At 45.3% G+C, this 21,567-nt stretch overlaps 1 long non-coding RNA gene across 1 annotated transcript in view; it reads left to right on the top strand.

Annotated features, from left to right (window-relative positions):
• Positions 1 to 10,815: 10,815 nt before the first annotated feature.
• Positions 10,816 to 21,567, top strand: part of LOC146813779 (uncharacterized) — a 303,254-nt gene continuing 292,502 nt past the window's right edge. The window contains exon 1 of the long non-coding RNA XR_014962898.1: positions 10,816 to 10,982. This is a non-coding gene — a long non-coding RNA (uncharacterized LOC146813779). The remainder of the gene's footprint in view (positions 10,983 to 21,567) is intronic.

Raw genomic sequence — 21,567 nt, 5'->3', positions numbered from 1 at the left:
TTCTTATTTATAATCTTCTTTACATCATTTGAAGATGAATTGAATGTGGTAACACAAATCATATTCTGGGGTTGTTGTCTTTCTTGAGTTTCAAGCAAGGCCTCTCTGGGAGTGTTCCGTGCTCTTTTCTTGGCTTGTTCAATGATTTTGATTGGGTAACTTCTTTCTTTAAGTTTGTCTGTGAGTATTTCTGCTTCTTTTCTGTAGTCTTGGAGTTCGGAGCAATTTCTACGTATACGTAGGAATTGTCCTACCGGAAGATTCTCCCTGAGAGATCGTGGATGGGCACTGTCGAATCTCAACAGGCTGTTTCTGTCAGTGGGTTTAGTGTATAGCGAGCTGCTCAGTGTGCCATTTATTGCAATGATATTGATATCCAAAAATGGAATTGTTTCTCTATCTTTATTGATGGTAAATCGTAAGTGAGGATTAAGTCCATTAATCCATAGAGTGAAGTTTGAAAGACTCTGAGTGTCGCCTCGCCATACCATGAAGATATCATCGATATAACGATACCATTTGTAGATGTTATCGGTGTATGGGTTTGTATTCCATATATGTAGGTTCTCAAAATGGCTCATGTATAGACATGCTATACTAGGAGCGAAGGTGCTACCCATAGAAGTTCCATGGATTTGCCAATACAGCTGGGTTTCAAATTTGAAGAAGTTTTCCGTCAGTGCCAGTCTTATTAAAGTGATGATCCATTTCTTAGGTGCAGTCCATTGCCAGTCCTCATTTTCCAGGAGTTGTTCAATGACCTCGATTCTTTCAGTCTGGGGTATACTAGTATATAGTGCTTCTACATCTAGACATACTAGGAAACAATTCATCGGGTCATATTCAATGTCGGTTAGAAGATTCAGGAGATGTTTAGTATCCTGTACATACGATGTTATTCGTTTAACCAGAGGGCGCAAGAACCAGTCAGTATATTGGGAGAGTGGTTCAAGGATCGAGCCAATTCCTGAGACTATAGGAATTGGAGGTGGTAATTTCCCTTTGTGGATCTTGGGGATGGTATAGAATAGCGGAATTCTAGGTTCCTCTTGATTCAAAAATTTGTGTTCTTTTTTAGTAATCCATTCCTTACCAAGTGCATCTGATGTTAGTGTCGATATAGTTGTCTTGAGTTTTTTTGTAGGATCTCGGGTAATTTTTCTGTAGAATTTTGTGTCAGCCAAAAGAGTGAGACATGCTGTCTTGTAGGCAGATGAACTTTGAATGACTGTTGCACCCCCTTTGTCAGCGGGTTTGATTATTATTTCTGTTCGATTTTTTAATTTTGTCAGGGCCGTGCGTTCTTTGTTAATTAAGTTGTTAAAAGTATTCACTCTGGGTTGTAGTTCTTCTACTTCTTTAGCAACTGCTTCTTCGAAAGCTAGTACCTCTGGGGGCATCATGTTCGAGGGTGGGTAGAAGGTTGATTTTAGTCTTAAATCAGTATAATCTCCATCACTGATGACTTCTTCCTTGTCTTGGAAGAAAACCTTGAGTCTGATTTTCCTAAAGAATTCTCCAAGTTCACAGCGTAACTGGAATTTGTCTAAGTGGGTAGTTGGAACGAATCCAAGGCCTCTTTCCAAGACTGACATCTCATCTGTAGTGAGGGTTATATCTGTTAGGTTTACTACTAGTCCCTCATTGTGCTTGTCCCCGGTTGTTGTTAATCCCTGGAGTTGCTCCTTGTGTTTGGTCCTGGCCTGTCTTCCTCCCATTGTAGTCTTCTGTTGCCACGTCTTCCTCGTTTCCCCCTCCTTCCGCCCTGACCTAAAAAATGCTGGTTGAATTCAGGTTGGAAGTAGGGTCCCATTGGATATTGTGGTGGTCCTTGGAATGGGACTGGGCCAAATGGACCAGACCATGGGTACAGTTGTGGGTGTCCAAATCTCTGATTGTAGCCCCCTCGTCGAGGTCTTCTTGGTTTGTTTTGCCAATTCTTATATGAGCCCCATTACCTAAAATTGAGAAAATGGAGACTCCCATTACCGAAGGTGGACTTGAGTCCTACTTAGAATGAGTCGGACTTTAGGGGCTTTACGTTATCTCTGGCTTGTTCGTCTGAATGTGACGTCATAGGGGCGTATTCAACATATAGAAATTTAGCTAACATGTAAGGAAATCCATGCTCTTAAATGACTAGAGTATAAAATATCTCAAATATAATAAATGCTTAAACACAATATATGAGACATGTCATAGCATAAAATAAAAGAAATTCATGTTTGTTAGACCTGCCACATTGGCGTGGGTCTCCCTTCCATTTTTCGCTGTTGCTCCTCTGTTTTTGCTGGTATTAGATGCTCTGGGCGTTGGGCCACTACCGTTCAGTGCCACAGCGCGAAAATTCCCTGTGTAAATATGACATGTGAATTGAAATATCCCTGATTGGCTTCTTTGGTTTACCTGTTAGTCCCTAGTAGCGTGGCCTGTGTGTGCCCAGGGCTGGTAACCCAAATGCTGCTGGTGGGCCTGCAGCGCTGGTTTGCGCCACCCACAGAGGCAGCTTGTAAAGTGTGTCTCAGACCTGCCACTGCAGAGTCTGCGTGCAGTCCAGAACTGCCATCTTGGCTGTGAAGTTCACCCACTTCCCAGCCCCTGAACCTTCCCTTGGCATCATGTGAGTCACCCCTATGGTAGGGTGCATTGTATGTGTAAGGTAGGACATGCTCTGATGTGTGTAATATGTCCTGGTAGTGAATTACACCCAATTTTGTTTTTCACTACTGTAATGCTACCTGTTCTCCGTAGGCCAGAATGGGAGGTTTGACTATTACATTCTATAGTCCTAACTGACCCACAGAACATGTAGAACAAGCATTTACAATGCAATAGGTCTCGCTTTTGGGAGAGTTACAGCTATTGGCGATGTGAATGGCAATGTCTTTTACCTATGTGTTTTGGTTTGGAGTGGAGTGGGTGTATGTGGGTTGGATTGGAATTGAGTGGGTAGAATTGAGTGGTGTGTAGTGTATTTGTGTAGTGGAATTATGTGGCATGGTGAATAGATGTTGTGAGAGCTGCACAGAATAGATAGAAAGGAAGCGAGAGGGAGGGATAGGTAGTTTGTGCAGGAAGTGGTGCAGAAAGAGGGTTTGAGAAAGAGAAATAAGTGGAGAGCAGGCCACAGACGCATAAAAAGGGAGCACCTGTGTACGCAGAACACACACCCCAAGAAGAGTAGTAGAGCGCGGGTTTGAGGGACGGAAACCCTGAAAAAAGGCACCGGAAGATATCGTGCTCAAAGACCTGAAGTCAACCACATGACAGAGGCAGGAGGAGTGCATGAGAGAGCGAGAGGGGGGTGAGAGAGGGGTGAGAGAGAGGCTGAGAGGGAGAGACACCAAGAGGTGGGGGGGAGTTGAAAGGTGGACCAGTGCACTGCACGAGGAGGTACTGGAAGGCACCATGTGTGAGGAGGCAGTATAGAGAGAATGTGAGGGAGGAATGAGAGAGGGCAGTGGGATTGCAAGGTAAGAGGGGGTAGTAGCAGCATGAGGAGGAGATGAGAGGGGCAGTGGTTGTGTGTGGGGGAGATAACAGTGTTGGTGGAAGTGGGAGGTAGAGATTTGTTGTATTGGAATTGTTTGTTGTAGAATTGTGTGGCATGGAATTGTGTGGTGTGGTGTGGTGTGGTGGGGAGTTGTGTAGTGGAAATATGTGGCATGGTATGCTGTGGAATTATGTGGATAGTAATTAAATGGTTTTAGGTGTACTGGTATTATGTAGAGTGAGAATGTGTGTTATGGAGTTTATTGTGTAAAATGACATTGTGTGTTTTGGAGTGGCATGTTGTGGAGTTGAATTATGTGGTGAGCTGTTAAATTTTGTGGCACGATGTGGAAATATGCGGTGTGGATTGGGGATATGTAGTGTGTTGTGGAATTGTGTTGTGTATTCGATATATGTTGTTTCGTATGGAATTGTGCGGTATGTATTGGAAATGTGTGGAGTTGAATTGTGTGGCTTGGAACTGTGTGGCGTTGAGTGAAATTATGCTTATTGGAATTATGTGTCATGGTGTGGAGAGCATTTATGTGGATTGCTGGTATGTGGGATAAAGTACATTTATGTGGGGTGTGTTGTATTGAGTAGAGTGTTATTATGTGGAGTGTAATTATGCAGCGCTGAGTGGCATTGTGTGGAGTGTAATTATGTTGTGTGATGTAGAATTGTGTGGCATTAAATAGTGTGGTGTTGTGTGGGATTATGTGGCATGGTGTGGAGTAGCATTATATTGTCTGGAATTATGTGGCATGCTACAAAGTTGAATTTATTGTGTGCAATGGCCATAGGTCTCACTTTTGCGAGAGTTAGAGCTATTGGCACTGTAAATGACAATGTGCTTTACCCATGTGTTATGGAGCGGAGTGTATGAATGTGGAGTGGAATTATGTGCGTTAGATTGAAATTGCTAATTGTGGAATTGTGTGATGCGTAAATGTGTGGTGTAGCGCAGATGTGTGTACTGGAATTATGTGCCATTGTGTGCAGTGGAATTATGTGGATAGTAATTATGTGGTTTTGAGTGTACTGGAATTATTTGTAGTGGGATTGTGCATTGGAAAGACTGGAAGGGCTGGGGCAGTATTAGTGAAATGGCAAACTCTGCTTTCACGTGCAACTCACTGCCACTGTAAAAGGTGAAAACAATGGCGCCTGTTAGTTAAAGTAAAAAAATCCATGTTACCACGTTGGATACACTGGAAGGGCTGGGGTCGTGTCAGTGGCACGCAAAGTCCTGCTTAAAGTGCAGCTCACTGCCACTGTAAAATACGAAAAATAAGGTGGCTTTTAAAGCTAGATATGCTATACATTTGTGTCTCCGCACAGACCGCACATATGGAGGGCCCATATTCTGTAATCAGTCGTTGCACATAATATATCTCTTAATGCAAATACTATATCTCTTACCACAGCTGTTTGCTGCATTCATGAACCACAAACTGTCCCGTGGCCAGTGACTCTCATAACGTGCATCGCTGAGGGCAAACCATCGGACTTTCATGTACTAACTCTTGGAAGCTGCCTTTGCGCCTGACTAGATGTGTGTGTGTGCTATTTCCAAGTCACAAAATATAAACTTAGTCACTCATAAAAAATAATACATTCATATCATTAGCAAGTCGTGTTTCGGACCACGTTTCTGAAAGCACAGCTGTGTGTCCTCAAGGCCTCCCTAGTTGACACAGGCGCTCTTACAACCTTTCATCCTTAATGAAAGACTCAAAGTTGCATTTATTCAATTTATTTATGCCCTACTTTTAGGAACACATCCATTTCGTTTGTGTGCACAAATTGAATGCAAGCACGATTTCACATTCAGAAATAAAGTGAATAGAACAGCCCTGGGCACAGCAGTTTGAAACGAAAATGTTTCTCTTCCGGGCAGAGCTGGGAGAATTCAAACTGGAAAATACCCATTAAAGTGAAGCATCACTTTAACATATGGCCACTTTGGGTGATCGACGGTGTTTAGGGCCCATTGATGGTGGAGACATTATAGCGCCGATAAGATCTCTGCAGACCACAGAGCCGGCCAGCCTGCTTTGTTTCCGGATTGTCACTTTCATGTGCACAACACATGCTGTGGGCTTTCAACCTACGTGTCACTTCCTTTTACAACCAGGGGCACGTGAAAGGGGCGTGTCTTTTCGTTCTTATCTATGTTTTTAATTTGCAAGCCTTACATTCAAATTAAGGGACACAATTTAACAAAGACAAAAACAGAAAGGAAATTAAACCAGGGATTGAAAAGCTGTACAATTCCCACACACTGGGCCATGCAGTGTGATTGATTCAGGAATGCATGCTTGCGTGATATACCGAATTGTAAGTGTATCGATTAAAGTGCAGAGTTTAAAACATCTTGCAGAGGACGCCCTGCTGCCCCCGAGCCCTGCAGAAAGGCCCGTCTGTGGTGGGTCACAAGAAAAGAAACTGTTCACCTGGTGGGCACTGGCATAGCGAAACTTGAGCCCTCCACCCCCTGCAAAGTACATGGAGGGGCTCCCTCCGTACTCACTCAGGAGTTCTCAAGCCAGGGTACTGTGCCTTGGGGTACCTGAAGCTTGGGCCACACCTCCACTCCCACACTTCGGGGGCGTGCAGGCCCTCCGCTTTCCTAACTGACTTCAGTTATGAGAGATTATTTCGGCTGCCTGCTAGTTATGATTCTAAGTAAACAGTGGTATTTGTACATATCAGCGCCTTTCACGAAACACCAGTGTGAAAGGATACTACCAAACCTGACTCAGCATCGGAGTGTTTTATTAATAAATTAATTGCTAATGAGTTTTGCACAGCGATGGACTACATTCACTCTGCACGTGACTTTCATACCCCCATCACAGAAGTATGTATTGTTATGTTTGGCATGTGTTTGCGCCTACCAATATTATAAAAATACTGAAAAGAAGTGCCGAAGAAAAGGGGAAAGGGCTCCATTTTTTTAAGATAAGCAGCTGTCAATGTTTGAACTGGGGACCTGGGTTCGAGGCCCCGGCATCGGATCTCATAGCAGATGACGCTCAAGTGGGAGAATAAGTGAGAAATAGAGAGAGCAAGAGGAGAGAGAATTAAGGGGAGAGAGAGAGAAATAAAAGGAGAGAGAGTGAATGAAGAGGAGAGAAAGAGAGAGAGAGAGAAAGAGGGAAACAGAGAATAAAGGGGGTAGAAAGAGAGAGAGAGGAGACAGAATGAAGAGACAGAAATAGAAAGGGAGGTATAGACATAGAGAGATAAAAAGTGGGGGGAGAGAGAGAGGGAAGAAGTGTTGTAAAAAATCAACAGCCAATGTTGCCGTGTCCTGTGTGGGAAAAAGCCCTAAATATTAACCTAAAAAAATGTGTGAGCCACTTTAAGCGAATAAGAAGGAGATTCTAACTTGTCGTTAAAATACGATCTAAAGTGAAAGTACAACAAGGCGTTCCTTACCACTGGCTCGTCCTCTGAACAACATTCATTGTAAAATCTTTAGTAACAAGCGCGCACTGAAGCTGACGGAGTAGGAGGGGGAGTGGGGGCGGGCACGCAGGCTGCCAAATGGTGCGATGAATCACGGCTAAAGTGAAAGCAAACAAGTGGTTGCAGGACTCCAAATGGTGCGCGCGCCCGGACGGGTCACATGCACTGTAGTTGGAGGCCTGCAAAGCCACTGTTTGCACTTCCAAAACGCGCTTACTATAAGTCTCGCCAGAGCAGCGCTAAAGCGCTGGTCAGGCGAGACCTAAAAACGAATTTAGTATGTCTGAGTTCAGAATATTAAAATACATCTTTTATGGAAGTTTATTTTTATATTCTGTGTTTGAAAATACCACTTTTAGAAAGTAGGTATTTTCTTGCCTAAGCCTTCCAGTGTGCTCTTCTGTTATGTGTATTTGCTGTCTGGTTTTCGAGGGACAGGGCAGGCTGAGTCAGACCTGGGTTGAATAGAGAGATCTGCATTGGAGTATGGGGAGGGGTAGCTCCTTGACCTGATTAGGGCTGTGCCTGGCAAGGTGAATGCTGGCTCCACCTCTCACTGTGCGTCTGAGGCAGACCCCCTCTTTCTGAAAGGAAGGATGCAGCCTGGTAAACAAAGTGCTCCAGGACTGACCAGAACTGGTTCTGGCTGGGTTCAGTGACTTGTAGCTTCTTAGAACAAAGACTTTTGGGGTATAAATATCTGTGCTCAAACCCCTACAATTTGTATTGCTCCTGGACAACAAGAAGAACCTCTGTCCGTGTAACTGAAGGAATCTGCAGGAGAGGACTGTCCCTGTGCTTGTGTGCTGTTTCTTAGACTGGCCTGCAGTGGTTACTACTGGACTTGGAAGAAGAGGAAAAGGACTTTGAAGGAACTTTGATTTTTGCTACAGCAATCACCCAAGGGCTAGAAGAGAGCTAGCCTCCTGCAGGAGTCTCAGGCACATCAGACTCCACCACCAGTCTCCTGTTTCCTCCCAACGAGGATTTCTATCTGCAGGTGAGGCTCCTGTGAGTTCCAGGGCCTCTAGTTCTACTCTGGAGAAGAGAGTGCTGAAAATCGTCGCTAACGCCCGTTAGCGAGCCGCCGCAGCTGAAGAGCGAAAGGAAAATCATCGCTACCGGAGATCATCGCATCACCTGTTTGCGGGCTCCCAAAGGCTCGCTAACCTCAAGATTATCGCATCACCTGTTTGCGGGCTACCAAAGGCTCACTAACCCGAGATCATCGTATCGAGTTCATCGCTTCACGATATCGCAGCGCGGACGACGAGCGTCCGCCATTTTCATCGCATCGCATCAGGATCGTCGCTCCCTCGCGGAGTGCCATTTCTTTTCATCGCATCAAGATCGCACACGCAAAAGGCTCGGCGCATCATCCTCCCTTCGCAGAAAGGATTTCAACGCATCGCCGGCTTAGCGTGGAGACGTTTGTCGCTTTGTCCTGCACACAGATCAGCGCATCATCCTCCCTTGCGGCAAGGATTCAACGCATCACTGGTCACACGTGAGGAAAATCATCGCTACAACTCCTTAGCGACATTTTGGTTGCTTTGCTACAGAATCCAGGTATCTTGTGAGTAAAAGGGTCGCAGAGACCACTGCCTTGAACTGAACTCCTCTTTGCACACCTTGAACTATTTTTGCAGCATTTTAAGAGTAACCCTATTTTCCTATTACTGTGGATTTTTTGGATTTTTACTGTTATTGGTCTTGTGTTAAGTCTATTTATAAAGATACTTATTTTTTATAACTACTGTGTGGTGTCCCTTCGTAGTGTTCCTCACTGTGTTACTGTGTATGGTCATAAATGCTTGACACACTGCCTCTGAGATAAGCCTAGCTGCTCGTGCTACGTTACCACAGGGTTGAGCAGGGGTTATCAAAGGGTGTAGCCCGCTTACTCTGACTTAGGAAGAAGGGTCCCTACTTGGACAGTGGCCAGCCATTGCCAACTAGAGACCCCCATTTCTAACAATGTTTATATGTAAAACGCATTCTGTCTAAAGTGTGTCCTAAAGACGATGCATGTTGGTGATTAAACATAGCAGTAATGATAAAAAAACATTGGCCAAATTAAAAATATGCAGCAATAAAAAGGAAAAGCAAAAAATAAAAAAGTACGAAAAGTCTGTTAAAAATGTTTTCACCCAGTTCTTAGTACAGTTTCTGTGGTACATAAGTTGGATGCTAGTCACTGGGTGATTCAGATGTTGATTTTAATCCTCATGAGAGGACATGTCGATGTTATTGGGTGCATCGGGTGCACACATAGCATACATGTGGTCATTAGACAAACCAAATAATACATGCATGTTGTCATCAGTTCACACAACCAATGAACCAACAATTGGTTGCTCGTCTGGGGCACTCAGTAATGTTAGAAATACTTTGGAATGGTAATAATAAATCCTCTTCAGTGTTAAAGTGGTATTTAGCATTACTATTTTAGAAATTACACTTTTAGAAAATTGACATTGCTTTGTTCTTATGTTAGCTGTGTGTGCCTACAGCCTGTCTCCAATACACGTCTGGGTGGTTGACACCTACACTTTGTGCATTCCCTCTAGACGGCCACAAACACAGGAAGATTAGATATGTCTGAGAACTCATGTGCATTCATGTGGCCCTTGCAGGGCAGGAAGTGAGGGGAGGGCTGACATCCACATCTGAATAGGTAGTGTCCTGTCTCTACACAAAGGGCTAGTTTACCCTCCCCCCCCCCCCTCGATAGCTAATCTGGAGCCAGGACTGAGAGGAAAGGAGGACCTGTGCATTTCAAGCGCATGCTTGGAAGTCACCCCCACTTTAAAGGCACCAAGAGAATACACTACTTGACCTGTGAAGTCGTCTGTCAGGAATAAAGGCTGCTGTGCTATAAGGATTGCCACTCTGCTTGACTGCTGCTTGGGAAGAACTGTTTTCTGTTTTGCTGTGCTGCCCTGCTGGATGCTGATCTCTGTCCTGCTGAGGACAAGGACTGAAGCAATCTCACTCAAAACCAGAGTGACTCCAACAGCTTGCTGGCTTAACCCCTGTTCTGAAGTCTCAGGGCCATCAAAGGCTTCCTTCAACCCTGCAACAGCACTTGGACTCTGCCTTCTGTGAGTCCTGCCCTGCCAATTGATGCCAATTCAGCCCTGGGCCCTTGAAAGTGAGCGTCTGCTGTGCAGACCCATCAAAATATAAGCATTGATGACTTTTGTGCCTATCTGAACCAACGCATTGCCCTTCGACGCCGACGCAGGAGCTGATCGACGACATCACTTCGACGGACTGTGCGGCGTGACGATGACGGACAGCACGGCTCGATGACTATGCATCACCTGCATCATAAAGGGGTTAGTCGACAAAGCCTTCATTGACTGCACATATAGGAACCCATGCATTGAGTCTTTGACGTCGACGCTTTCTCCATCCAAGGTACTTTTTTAGCAGGAACTGCATGAGTCCTGTAGCTGGCCCGCCTTCCATCACTGTCTGCCTGAACTTTGGATCTACCCCGGTCCAGCTTGACCTCAAGTAACCCCTAAGCGCTGTTTGACTCTAAGCACTACTTTTTGATTCTGTCTTTAAAAATTCATAACTCCGGTTCTACTTATTGAATTTCTGTCATTTTTGTCTTGTTTTACTCATAAACTTATCGTATAGTTTTTCTAAACCTGTGTAGAGTCTTTCTGTGATGTTTCCATTGTGTTATTGTCAGCGGCGACTCCTCCGTCAAGGCGGAGGAGTGTCTCCCCACTGCTTTTCAGCAGTGAAAAATGAAAAATAATAATTGTATTTTTCCTCGCTCACTCCCTGCAGCCGAGCTGGCGGAGGGGTCATCCATTCTGACACGGCACACCTGCAGGAAGGAGGAGGAGTGGTGGCACTGCTTCATGTGCGCATGACAGTTTGGCCGGCCGTATAAGGCCGACCAAACCGTCATGCGCACTTCTGATCTCTCCAGCTGAGCTGGCATGCCGTGATTTGAGGAGCAGGCACCAGAAGAGCACTGATGCTGCAGGTGGCAGGTAAGCGTTTTTAAAATGAGTTTCCCAATGTTGTACCCCCCTGTGCTGCCTCCCACATGCTGCCCACCACTTTAATGCCCCAGCAGCTGCCACTGGTTACTGTGTGTGTTGCACAAATTCTTTACACGTTGCCTCTTTAGATAAGCCTGACTGCTCTGTGCCAAGCTACTAGAGGGTGAGCACAGGCTGTCTTATAATGTGTATCTAGTGTGGTGGTTCCTGCTTGGACAGGGTGCATACGTCTGCCAACCAGAAATCCCAGTTCTAACAATTGTCATAAAGCATGTATTTCATTTCAATACTAGGCCAAGGAATATTTCTGATAATGTTTCGAGGTGACGGAGATAAGGTCTTTCCACCGCACTGTTTTGTTTTTGAAACTTTAATCACCTACTGCTGGCCGGGTTCCAGCCCACAGCAAGGAACATTTGTTAGGAATCAATAGGAATTTTTTTTTAACATTTCATGTTGTGTGGGGGTGGATGAAGTGGAAGTTACTGATAAAACACACCTTAACCCTGCCATCACAGCACTACACATTCGATGGCAGCGATATAGTGTCACACAGAAAGGACTGACTCAGGGAGTTTCTACAATTTGCTGTACTGATATATACAGGGTTACCTTAATTTTCATTTAAACACATGCAAGAAAAAGGAAATTTACATGAATGGAACAATTGTGAATTGTGCATGGTTTCATACCAGCTTACAGTTTTATATTTTTGGCAGGCGTGAAATCGGTAAAGAAATGACACCATATATTAACCATGTCACTGGTGGTGTGTCACTAACTGAAAATACATCTTCCATTTGCTCAATACTCAATAACGTATATGGGGATTTTGTTTTTCCTTTGATTTCTGTTTTAATTTTAAATTATAAAATTCAAAAATGGCTGTTTAGTTTAGAAGTTGCCAATGCACCAAACCTGACATAAGTGTTTGTAATGGAAAATGTAATTGTATGATACTTCTTAACTTAGCTTGTCTATGTTGTAAAAATCCTGAATCCCCTTTTATTGGCTCTAACGCTGAGTATAGATTGTGGTTTAATGAGTACACTCTTTTAGAAAGGGTTTGCGTTCCATTGTTGATAACTTTGAAGACTGCTTGCAAATGTGCTTGATCTATTTGCCTAATTCTGTCTATGTCTTATTTTCTGAGTACTTGTTCAGCCAATTGTAAATGGCATCTATTAATCTTGCCAGATTATGACGTGGTCCTATAAGAAAATCAGAAACATACATGCTTTCTTTAAATAGAGAAAAATGCTCTTTCACAACTGAAAGAATGGAAGGTTCGAACCATCATTGACATAGCGCACCTGTGCTATATCCAGTTACTGTTACAAGTGTTTTTGTGTTAAACTTATAACATGAATCAGGATGATTAGCATTATATGCAGGAGTGCTGGAAAGACAAAGAGGTATGCAGGTGTCTGAATCACACGGTCATAAGGCTAAACCTTCAAGAGGGAACTGAGTAAAGTTATTGGTTCCATTTTGTATCATATAGTTTATGTCTGACTCTGACATTTTTATTTATAAGTGCCAGTTATTGAACTAGATCAAATTGACTTTTGATATAGAAGGTTTCTTTAGGTCTTTCATTGTACCAAACCCCAGATAGGTAGTTTGCTGGATAGTTTTATTCAGAAATATCATTTCTATAGGTATTCTGCATGCTCGAAAAAAGGCTTCTTTGCCTTGAATTTGTCAAAATGTAGTTCCCCAATTACTTTTCGCATCAATATTTGATTCCCAATACTAGAATCACTGGATACCCAGATTCTGACTAAACTCAGTGGAGTAAAGTAGCTTGTTAGTGGTAATCACGTTTTTCTGAAGCTATTGTGGCTTCTGTTAATAATTGAAAGCTGAAGGTTGTGATCTGTCACTGCTCTGAAAATAAGGGAATTTCTTCAAGAAATTAGGGTGACTATCAGAAGGCGGAGGCTCACAATGTTTCCATTGTGTGTAATTGCATATTTCCCTTGGGTAACTGGTTGTATGTATGTAATAGAGTGCATAGTGACGATGGCAGTACATTTTTTATTATTTGCTGAATTCAAATAAGGATCATCATTATTCACTAAACAGAGTCATTCTTATAATTAGTTGTGTCTCGAAAAGGCATCATCTCGAATGACATTGAATCAGGTGGTAGTTCATAGTAAACCATGTAGCCACTGTAGCATAGCATTATTATTAATTAACATTTACTGAGCACATAGCTACCCTTAGGCATCCCAGCAGTAGCAGCAGAACAGGGGGGACGGTTTGATGGCTTAGAGGGTGGTATTCTGAGACAGCCAGGGTTTGAGATGCTTTTGGAGCGGGAGATGGTGAGTCTCTGAGCGCAAGTGCAGGGAAGGGTGTTCCAAAGTCTATCTATATTTTGAGAAAAGGAATTGCCCCCACTCCTCATCCTTCGGATTTTAGGGATGGCGTCTGAACTCCGGTTAGCAGAGCGGACCAGTTTCCTGGGACGGTAAAAAGTGAATAGGGAGCAATTACTAGAAGGGCCTTTCCCCCAAAGAGTCTTGTGGGCTACACAGAGGGAGTTAAATTCTATTCTCTCCGGGATGCGCAGCCAGTGTAAGGTCTTCAGACCTGGCTTAGACGATGGAGTTCTGGGAACGCCAAGCAGCAATCGAGCAGCACAGTTCTGAACAACTTGCAGTTTCCTTGTTGTGGATTTAGGTGCTCCCAGAGACATGGGGTTACCGTAGTCCAAGTGAGAGAGAATCAGGGCCTGGACCATAATTCTCCTGGCCCCCACGAGAAGGAGGGGTAGAACTCTCAGCAGCATTCTAGGAATCAAATAGCAGGCTCCTGTTACTTCCATTGCTTGCTGTCAAACTTGAATGATTTGTCCAGCCAGACACCTAGGCTTTTAATCTTGGATTTAGGGGTCGGAGTAGGTCCAAGGCAGTTTGGCCATGCATGTTTGAGGTCAATGTTAGGCGAGCTGCCTAGGAGCATTATTTTGTTTTTTTCTCCATTGAGCCTGAGACATGAGTGTTGCATCCATGTTGCCACCTTCTCCAGACAAGATTCCAGATCCGAGGGAGAATTCTGAGGATGGTTAAGGGATACTACCAACAGTGTATCATCCTCAAACGTGACAATTTTAATCCCATATGGCAAGATAATATCAGCAAGCGGTCTCATGTATATGTTAAATAGAGTAGGGCTCAGAGATGAGCCTTGAGGTACTCCACAACTGAGAGATAGACACCTTGAAGCTGTTTCTCCCACAAAGACCTGGAATGTTCTACCATTTAGGTAGGATCGAAGCCAGCTAATGGCTCCATCTGACACACCGGCAATCCGAAGTCTGTTAAGAAGAATGTCAAAATTAACTATATCAAAGGCGGAGCCAAGATCAAGGAAGATGATGGCTACTGCTCCTCCTTGGTCAATTATTTTTTTCGATTCTTCGACTATGGCAAGGAGTGCGGTTTCTCTTCCATGTTGAAGACGAAAACCGGTCTGAGTGTAATGCAGAAGACTACGGATTCCTAAGAAGTCGGAAAGAATCGAGTTGACATACTTTTCTTATACCTGGGAGACGTAGTGTACTTTAATATCTGCGGCTGGGAACTTGAGCTTGTAATGTTACTGTTTTGTTCGGTGGTAGTTTATTCAGAGTAGGGAGAGTCTGAGAGGCTCTACGCCAAATCTTTTTTGATGTCTGTGATTGTCTGCTGTAGAGGATCGGCTGCATAGTGCTTTTTCACAGGGTTGATGGGAACCTGTCTGTTTTTCCTCGAACCAGACAAAGGAGGCAGGCCGTCACTTCTGTTACCTTTTACCCCAAGAACTGCAAGCGGTGGTCAATATGACGGTTCAAAAGCTTGCTTGTTGTGGATCTTTTCATGAACTAGGTCCCCAACTTTGGGAACACACTTGTCAGCAGCAGTTATAGCCTTCTATTCACAGGTGACGGCGTCAGAGTGGTTCATGCTATACAGCTTGTCTTTGACCTCTTGGCTGTTCTGTAAAACCCATGAGGCACAGGGTCAAGACTGATTTGCATATGGCCATGTCTGAACTGGGGTGGCGTGGTGAGCAAAATAACGATGGATTAAAACCAGATCTGTGACTGGGGGTGAATGTTTTGCCAATGTGGAACATTCTGTCCATCATCTTGTGTGTTTTGCTGTTTGCCCTATGTGGGAAGGGTATGCCCAGACGTGGGTCCCGTGCTCACTACGCCACTGGAATCAAGCTATCCTGGCTGAAGAGGGGTGAAACCCCGAAACCGGTCCTAGGATGTTTGATTCCGGTCGAGGGAAGACATGGCTTGGCAGTTCGGGCTGGACTGTTCCCATGAGGCACAGGGTCAAGACTGATTTGCATATTGCCATGTCTGAACTGGGGTGGCGTGGTGAGCAAAATTACAAGGGAATAAACCCAGATCTGTGACTGGGGGTGAATGTTTTGACAATGCAACATTCCGTTCATCACCTTGTGTGTTTTGCTGTTCGCCCTATGTGGCAAGGGTATGCCCAGACGTGGGTCCCGTGCTCACTACGCCACTGGAATCAAGCTATCCTGGCTGAAGAGGGGTGAAACCCCGAAACCGGTCCTAGGATGTTTGATTCCGGTCGAGGGAAGACATGGCTTGGCAGTTCGGGCTGGACTGTTCCCATGAGGCACAGGGTCAAGACTGATTCGCATATTGCCATGTCTGAACTGGGGTGGCGTGGTGAGCAAAATTACAAGGGAATAAACCCAGATCTGTGACTGGGGGTGAATGTTTTGACAATGCAACATTCCGTTCATCACCTTGTGTGTTTTGCTGTTCGCCCTATGTGGCAAGGGTATGCCCAGACGTGGGTCCCGTGCTCACCACGCCACTGGAGTCAAGCTATCCTGGTTGAAGAGGGGTGTAACCCCGAAACCGGTCCTAGGATGCTTGATTCCGGTCCAGGGAAGACATGGCTTGGCAGTTCGGGCTGGACTGTTCCCATGAGGCACAGTGTCAAGACTGATTTGCATATGGCCATGTCTGAACTGGGGTGGCGTGGTGAGCAAAATAACGATGGATTAAACCCATATCTGTGACTGGGGGTGAATGTTTTGCCAATGTGCAACATTCCGTCCATCATCTTGTGTGTTTAGCTGTTCGCCCTATGTGGGAAGGGTATGCCCAGACGTGGGTCCCGTGCTCACTACGCCACTGGAGTCAAGCTATCCTGGCTGAAGAGGGGTGTAACCCCAAAACCGGTCCTAGGATGTTTGATTCCGGTCCAGGGAAGACATGGCTTGGCAGTTCAGGCTGGACTGTTCCCATGAGGCACAGGGTCAAAACTGATTTGGATATGGCCATGTCTGAACTGGGGTGGCGTGGTGAGCAAAATAACGATGGATTAAACCCAGATCTGTGACTGGGGGTGAATGTTTTGCCAATGTGCAACATTCCGTCCATCATCTTGTGTGTTTTGCTGTTCTGTAAAACATTCAAATGTTTCTCCAAGTTTATCTTCATCTGCCACCTTTTCTGAATTATCTGAGCCAGGCACATTCATAGGAACTCCGAAGAGAGCCGCATATGGAGTGCGGCCTCCCAATACTCATCTAGGCAAGTTATTTAATGCTCTCTGGACTCCATACAGCTCACGGCACCACGTAAGGCCTGAACTTAGTACCCTAGCAGTCAAGGCTTGTTTCAGCATACCATCAGCACATTCAACTAAACCATTAGACTCGGCCCTAAACGGGTTGCTGAATTGCAGACAAACTCCCAGAGCACATAATAAATCCCTGTAAGCCTCAGAGGCAGACACAGGACCGTTATCTGAGTGGAATGAATGTATTGCTACGAGACACTGTAAATCCTTTACCACTGTTGAAGCACCTACATTTCTCTGTGGCCATGGTGCTACATGCAGGATTATTTTTGTGCAGAAACGGGCCCCTCCCTCCACAAAAACAATCCTGATAAGCATATTCCTCAATCTTTGTGGGCTGCAGAATGCAGCGCATATAGAAAGAGGAAGTAACAAGGAAAAATCAAGATATTTCTCTTTGTTATGCCTGTCCTGGGAAGGCTCACATTTTTGGTGGCTTCTCAGGTTTACCAGTTCAGGTAGATCTGGAAATGTGTCAAAAACCATGGGAGTTGCGTGGGAACACCCACGCAATGCCCATGGAATGCCTCCCTAGCGCAGAGTAAGGCAATGCCGAAATTTGCACTGATTTTCTTTACTCGAGATTTATGAAGCCACTCAGAGCCACACAAAGTGGCTTTACGTGGTTTTATAAATATAATTTTTCAGTTACTTTGCACATGTGCCACATTGCGTGTTGCAAGCACGATGTAACTGGGGTCATGAATATGGCCCGGAGTACCTTTTATATCTGAGGTTTTAGGAGGTTACAAGGGGCCAATAATGTTGTCGCATACCCCCTCAAACTGTACTTCCATGAGTCCCAGCAGGGGTGTTGAAAAAAACAGAAAGTAGAGTTTAAACAATTGTGGAAAAAAGGTAAATGCATCAACTATTCCGCAATCAATGAATGTACGTTTATGGGCAGTAAGAAAAGGATGAAAACATTAAGGGTTGAATTTATCAACACTTTGTGCTGGTGCAAAGTCACAAAACGTGTTGCAAATTAGCAGAAAGTCAGAATTAAGTACTTTGTGATAATTATCACATCTTCGCAGCTTTCACTTGATAGATTATGGCAAACCTGCAAAGGTTTATTGGGGGAATAGGCCTGTAATGACGGACAAACATGCAGAATTTGGGGGCATATTATCAAGGACGGCGTTAACATTATCGGCGCTTTAGCAGCAGAAAACTGCTGCTAAACCGGCGATAATGGGCTTGATAATATGTCCTGGAGAATTCCCATAGAAGCCCATGTTCACACCAGAACATGGGCTTCTATGGGAATTCCATATAGCATATTATCAAGCCCATTATCGCCGGTTTAGCGGCAGTTTTCTGCCGCTAAACCTGCGATAATTTTTAACGCCGTCCTTGATAATATGCCCCTTAGTGTGTTAAAAACCATTTCCGAATGTTATTCCTCTTTTACAATTTGAGCACACATGTGGTAAATATCTCACTCCGGAGTAACCGCATTTACCAGGTGTAGTTCACCCTATTCCATGTAATTTGCAGTGAGTGCCTTTATTGACCGTTTTAGACCTTGATCCGTAGAGTATCACTATTTTCTTGGTGTTTGTTATTTACTGGGTATGTATTTTGTGCCCTATTCTTTTGTGTGCTCCTTAGAATGGGAGATAAAGTACAAATGGCTGATGTCTTACCAGGTGAAAATCGACTGAGCAAGAAAACCCATGTGGTGCACAGGCTGTAAATACTCAGGGGCATATTCACAACGATCTATCGCCGAGTTAACAGCACTTTATCGCAGCCAAAGTAGCGATAAACGTATCGCCCCAATCACAAGCTGGTGTTAACATCCCACAGCACCAGTTTACCCGCGATAGCAGCTGCAAAAAACATCACCACAGATGACCCCCGCAACTATCGCTAATGAGATGCAGAGCAGGCGTTCCCGTGCCAAAAGTCCCGACAACACCACTCCACAACAACCAGCCAGAACTGCGATAAGAACACAAAACAGGCGATAAGGCGTGTTAGCAGCAGGAAAATAACACCTGCTCTGACCTGGTGCTAAGTCGGACCACAGCCTGCACAACAAAAGGGAGCCCAGCCCAGAGCCACACCTGGAGAACAACAGATGCACCCGGGCAACTGAACATGCAGCCCGGAGGGCCGAAAGGGCAACAACACCCGCCGCCACCACCCCCAGGACCCCCCCTACCCGGTACCCCCCGACCAAAGACATGCCACATCAGCTACACCTAAACACATACAAAATAATCCGCATAATGTCGCACAATCACAACTGGTGACATGCATGTGTCGTCACATAAATGAGCAAAAACCAAAGGAGATGATGGACGGAGTGTTGAACATTGCAAGCACTCACCCCCAGTCAACTGATCTGGGTTTAATCCATCACCGTTCTTTAGCCCACTCTGCCACCCCAGGTCAGACATGGCCATATGCAAATCAGTCTGACCCTGTGCTTCATGGGAACAGTCCAGCCGAACGGCCAAGCCATGTCTTCCCTGGACCGGAAACAAGCTTCCTAGGACCGGTTTCTGGCATTTCAGCCGTCTTCAGCCAGGCTTGCTTGAATCCAGTGGCAAAGTGAGCAAGGGACTCACGTCTGAGCATACCCTGCCAACTTATGGCGAACAAAGCAAAAACCAAAGGAAATGATGGACGGAGTGCTCGATCCACTCTACACTGGCTCCCAGTTAAAGAAAGAATCCTATTTAAGGCCCTATGCACTAGTCATCGAATCCTGATGAGGAAGGGTCCGAGCTATCTTCATAACCTATTGTCCCCCTATACGCCAACCAGGGCCCTGAACTCCTCGGGCGAGGGGCTGGTTCAAGTCCCAGTTATAAGAAGAATAAGAATGGGGGGCCGATCCTTCCGATATCTAGCAGCTAATCAATGGTATGCACTCCCCCTGGAGCTGCGGATGGAACATTCCGAAAACAAGTTCCGGAAAAAATTGAAGACGTGGCTATTCCAGACATAAGCACCCTTGCCCCTTGTCTCCCCCTGCCTCTTATCACATATCAGGTTGCTCCACCTAGCCGTAGCGCGGGGACACACTAGTTAGTGTAACCAGGCGCTTTACAAACTCCTTTATTATTATTATTATTATTATTTTATTATTATTATTATTTATGGATGGCGTCCAGTTTCGTAGACATGAGGTTGAACCCCACCCGCACCTGCTTAGCCGTCTCCCTCTGGCCCACCAGCACATGGCCATGGAAGGCCGTGTGTTGTTCCTGGGGGTCTTGGCAGTCTGCCGAGGCCATGTGTGCCTCCTGCTGGGTGGTTTGGGTGGTGGGTGAGGTCTCCTCGATGCAGCTGGGAAGCCCCGATCCTGGAGGTGAGTCGCGGATGATGTCAATGATGTCTAGGAGGGCTTGTGCGTCGATGCTGGGGTTGTCCTCCTCGTCATCAGTGAAGAGTGGCTGGGATTGCTCTGCAGGGGGTGTTGACGGTGGCCCTGCAATGTGAAGGGGAGATGGTGTATTGCAATGTGTATACATGTATGTAGCCGCATGGTACATGTTGACATTCAGACAGCATGGCATTGTACATTGTGACAGTCTATAGATCTGGGCGATGACCCAGAGTCATGGAGGGTGTGCACAGTGCTCTGCTTGATTGTGCATGTGTGCCATCATGGCCATCTCCACCCAGTGGTCACTCACCCTGTTGTGGTTGTGTTGTGTCCTGTCGAGCAGTGTCCAGTCCCCTGACTCCCGCCACAGTATCCACACTGATGACTGTCTACACCAGTTATTTCATGTCATCCAGCACGAGCTGTGGCGCTGGGCCCCCACCTCCAGTCTGCATTGCTGCCTTCTGGTTGGCTGCGAGTTTCTCCTTGGTCTTTCGCTTGATGTCATTCCATCGCCTCTTGACCTCGTCCATTGTCCTCTTGTGCTCTCCGACGGCATTCACCTTGTCCACGATGTTCACCATATTCCATTTTTGGTGCTCAATGAACAGTTCTTTATGGTGTTCTATCACCTCTGTGACTATGATCCTGTTGGCTTGCGGACTGAACTTCGTCTTCCTCTTCTTCTTGTCCTTGCCCTTCCCTGTCCCCGAGATCCTGGGCTGGTCATCCGGGGTGCTTGTGGTGTTGCGCTCGTCCTTTGTGCCTGCTCCGGCTGCCTCCATGGTGCTTGGGTGTTGGTCAGTTTGTGTTTGGGTGTTTTTTCTATTTTTATGGTGATTTTTCCCGCCTGCCAAGTGTGTGTTGCAGGCCTGGCGCTGCCTATCGTTGATTTCCTCATCGCGCTTTGGCCCATCGCAGGTTTTTTCGCGTTGGGGTTGGTGTTTTTATCTCCGTTGAGGTGGTTGTATCGCGGGCATTGGCCACAGTTTCGGCAAACTATAGCATGGGGCCGCCTTGTTGTGAATTCCACGTTGACACGGGGTTATTTTCCCGCGATGTGTAAAGTTGCGTTAACATTTTTTGGTGCTGTTTAGCACACATTCTTGTGAATATACCCCAATTTGTACACCAGACAAGATTGGGGCCTTGGCGTTTGGTGCCGCATTGGCATCCTTTGTTGGTGAAGCAGCTCCTACTTCCATCCAGTGCTTAATTTGTGCCAGTGTTTTCCGGTGCTCAGCACCCTTACATCACAACCCCAGCACCTATTTCTGACAGTCCACCACAAGTTGTCCCTGTGTATTAATTTTTATTTAAAATGTATTTAAAATGTATTTAACATTACAATAATAATACATTATCCAGGCCATTCTTCCAGCCTTGGGTGACAATGAATAGTCCAAACTGTCATATGGTTAGTAGATAGCAGTACCACTATCATTAGGCAGTGCTAGCATGGAAATCATTTTACTGCCATAGCATGGAGGCTAGACAGAACGGTCAGACCTTTTTGATATTTCCTGAAAACAGAATCCAACAAAAGGGGGTCAGGGAGTTTTCTGCTAGTGTGTGAGGAACATTTTGACTCACAGAGGAAAAA

The sequence above is a fragment of the Triturus cristatus genome, chromosome 6 (genome assembly GCF_964204655.1).
Source record: "Triturus cristatus chromosome 6, aTriCri1.1, whole genome shotgun sequence".
Classification (NCBI taxonomy): Eukaryota; Metazoa; Chordata; class Amphibia; order Caudata; family Salamandridae; genus Triturus; species Triturus cristatus.
Note: the sequence above shows the minus strand (reverse complement) of the source record. Positions and strands in the feature narration are given on the sequence as shown.